Raw genomic sequence first — 4,053 nt, forward strand, 5'->3', positions numbered from 1 at the left:
ATCAACTTTTCATCGAGATTGCAGATTCAGAATCATCCTCGTCTGCCCCCCAGCCTTCCTGCATCTCTGACCTTTGCCTCTCAGGGGAGGCAGGCCTCTGGGTGGGCTTCCTGGGGCAACCCCTGGGCAAGTCCCAATCCCACCAGTCCCTTCTCCTCCTGGAAATAATTATGCCAGTCCCACTCACTCCACCTCAAAGGCATCACCAGGACTAGAAGGTGAATGAGATGAGGAAAAGAACTACTGTTCAGAATTGGGACAGGACCCTTTGTAGAGGAACTGTGTTAAGTGAACCCTTCACCAGCATGCTAGGTCATCTGTTTAGAAATCTGATTCCCATTTTGCAAATAAGGAAACTGAGGCTTTGAGAGGGGAGTGACTGATTCACCCAGGCTATGGCAGTTGTACAGGAAAGGGCTTGGATTTGGTCCAGTTTTGTGCTATCAAGCTGAGCCTTGAATGGGGTTCAGCCCTCTCCTCAAATTCCTAAGCTACAGGTGTGAGGACACACCCTAAAGGCAGAATGGGCTGGACAAGCCCTCTCCCCGACTGACTGAGACACTGTCAGAGGCCCCTGAGATGGGGGCAGGTGGGGGAGTGTATGTGGGCAGGAGACAGTCAATGCCCCCCCACCCTGCAACCTCTCCAAGCTCCTCCCCGAAGGCAGCCCTCCCCCAGGTCACACCCCCCTAGGTGCCACCACAGAGGAGACTTGGTTGCTGTCCCCCACTCCACCCTCAAGAAAAATTCTCCAGACAGACTAATGAGGAGGATTGATGGTGCTACCACCCTTTTCGCTAGGGAGGCATCTCAGAAGCTGAGGAGATGAGAAAAAACAACATCAACTTTTAATCGAGATTGCAGATTCAGAAAAGATTCATAAGTGAAATGATTCCCTAAGGAAATATAAAAAGTTACTTACGGCATTGCTAAATTGGGCATGCTTCAATCAGGGGCTGTTGAGAAATCATTAAGATATACAAGACGATGTTTTAGATACATGTGAGCTCCATCAGGAGGGCTGGCTATTGCTCCAGCTAGAGAGAGGGGATCTGGCCCTGAGCTGGCTGGCCTCCTGTGTCACCCACCTCAATCTAGGGGAAGGAGGAGAAAGTGAAGAGAATCCCTACCTGCCAGGCCCCAGAGACCACTGCCCAGAGACTGCAACTGTGTCCAGGGGCCCAGAGACTATAGCAAGGGAGAGTGGAGCACTGGGGCTGTGGTTAGGTGGAACTGTTTATTGTTGGAAGTAACTTTTTTCCTCTTTCAAATGGCATAATGGAGAATGGTAGGGCTATAACTATCTACTTCCCTTGAAACACTAAAGAGGGGACACCCCCTTCATATCCCCTGATCCCTTTCCCTGTCCCTTGAGTTGGCCTGAGGAAGTGGGCACCCTACTTGGAGACAGAATTACCAGAATGCACTCTCAGACCTTGTCTGAGATCTTTGTGGGAGGGGTGAGGGGTAGGGGAGATCACTCTGTTTGGTCATTCCCTCCAGGGAACACTAGGGGAGTGAACCATCCTAGGAAATGTTCTAGGATGATCACTAGCTTTTGAGGACATCTTCCCCTCCCCACTGCAGCCATTTTCTCAGGTGGAAGGCTTACCAGAAGCTCCACCTTCCACTCTTGCTGCAGCTTGGGAGGGTTTTTTTTTTTTTCCTCGGGCCTACAATTCAGAGTGAGTCTGGGACATCAGTGAAACATGGGAGCGACAGGGTCACAATGCATACTGATCTCTCTCTCCTGTGCACTCCTGGGGCTCAGGAGAGGGATAAGGCCTTACCCATCTCCATGCCGTCCAGAGCCTGGTCCCAGTTGGTGCTAAATGTTTAGGGACGGCATTGGGATGCGGCTGGACCAAGTCTGTCCCATGTCGGGGGGGGTAGGGCACAGGAAAAAGAGATGGACCAGGGCCTGCTGTGGGGCCTCTAGTGGCCACACCTGGACTCCTTTCCTTAGATTCATCTGCCTGGGTGAGCCCCCCCCTCCACCGCCAAATCATCCAGGAAGGCAAGAAACCCGAGCCGGATGGTGGTGTCCACGCTGCCTTGCGGGTGACCCGAACTCGATCCTGGCCAGGTCCTAGCCAGGCCAAGACGCTATTTTAAACCCCAGCCCCAAGCTGCCGCCTTAGCCCGCCAGGCCATCTCTGATTACAAAGCCACTGCCCACCTCCCAGTCACTTCTTCCTCCCTGCCCTGGGACCCCCTAGGCTGGTACAGGATTCAGTGTGTCTTGGGGCAGTCTGTCAACTGGCAGCAATGCTCCTCTCCATCCCCCAGCCCTGTGCACTGAGGTACCCTCATTCCTCCCCACACACGGGAATCCATCGAGCTGTATTCTGAGATTTCTCCCATGGATGAGTTATCTTCCCCAGGAATGAGGGCACACCCTGGCCAGAAAGCCTGCAATGCTGGGCCCAGTTTCTGTTGGGGTCAGAGCTTGCAGGCCATTATAGGGCTGAAAGAAAGGAAGTAGGTTAGACAGATGCAGGAACTTCCCAGCAGTGAGACTGTGCGCTAGAGTGCTTTCCCTCCTGTCTTCCTGGGCAGGAAGAGGAAGAAAATGTCTCCAGAGGGAGCCCCCTCCCCAACCCCCTGGTTTAAAGGCTGTGAGTTAGGGGACTCTGTACCATTTAGCCAACCCATAGTGCCTTCCTCCCTCCCACCTTCCTGGAGGGGGCAGTTGCTCAGTGCTCAGGTGGCCCAGCTGTCAGCTGGCTGGGCCGGCAGGACCTGTGTCCACAATCCTTTCTCTTGCTCGGCAGTAGCAGTAGCCCCCACTAGCTCTGCCAGCCCCAACACCAGCCCAAAACTGACCTAGAGGGAGGAAGCAGAGACACTGCCAGGGTGCCACGGGAAGGGAGAAGGCTGGTCATCTGTGCTGGCTACCCCTATCTCAAGCTGACTAGACAGAAGGACACCTAGGCAGCCCGAGTGCCCACTGACGGTGCCTGCTCCCCTGCCCCCATGACTCGTAGCCTCAGCAGTGAGGTGTTGGCACCAGGCCTGGCGCAGCTGAGCAGTGACGCCAACAGCCCTGCCATCTCAGGCAAGCATGGTTTGCTCCAACCTGGCAGTTGGGACCATGGTGGGGGGCGGGGGGAGCCGCATCTTCCACCCTTCTGGGCCTGAGACAGCAGGGGACAAGGCTGTTTTGGAAGACCTCTCTCCCTCATTATGGCAGATCTTTGGCATCCTCATGGGGGTCCTCGCTACTCCCTCCAGGGGACTGGTCCTGAGGGTAGACTGGTGGTTCTAAACTAGAGAACCTCCCAGGGGATATTTGGCAATGTCTGGAGGCATTTTTGGTTGTCACTACCATTACTGACATCCTACAATGCAAAAGATAAAGAATTAAATGGCCCAAAATGTCAATAGTGTGAGGTTGAGAAATCCCAGGTTAAACCCTGGAAGGAATTCCCTGACTGATCTGGGAGTATGGAAGCCAGCAGGAGGCATTTTCCATCCCCCACCACACATGCAGGGGCCAGGGATCATCTCCCACCCCCACAGGCAGAGAAGGCCCTTCTGCCATTCTGGCTTCCAAGGCCCTTTGTGGCCCTAGGAATGTGGTAAACTGCCTGCCTGCACCCCCAACACCCTACCCACACACCAGCCTTTGGGCTTATTAGAAAAGGTGTCCACGATGGAGAGCCTGGCAGAGCTCTTCACCTGAGCATGGTGGGGGCTCACAAGTCCCATCTCCAGGCAAACTCTACAGACCCCTGCCCATACGGGGATTTTGCTATGGAAAAGGGTGGGGGCTGTCCAGCCCCTCCAGGGGGCTGGTTGGAAGCTCTGGTCTCCTCCTCCTCCTCATCTCCCCACTCCCTTTCATTTCTATTTAGGAGGCAGCCATGGTGGCTCGGCTCCTGTCTCCGGTTTCCTAGGGAGCTCTGCTGAAGCAGCCCAGCCTCCGTGGGTCCATCTGTCAGGGAGGCTGTTCCGCCCCATCGATTGCTGTTCCCAGGGGGCTGTGCTGCTCGAGGGACCCAATGTGGCCGCCAGATAGGAGGGAACCACATGGATTAGAGACGGGGGGGG

This window comes from Rhinopithecus bieti, unplaced genomic scaffold (assembly GCF_001698545.2).
Source record: "Rhinopithecus bieti isolate Rb0 unplaced genomic scaffold, ASM169854v2 scaffold_8674, whole genome shotgun sequence".
Lineage (NCBI taxonomy): Eukaryota > Metazoa > Chordata > Mammalia > Primates > Cercopithecidae > Rhinopithecus > Rhinopithecus bieti.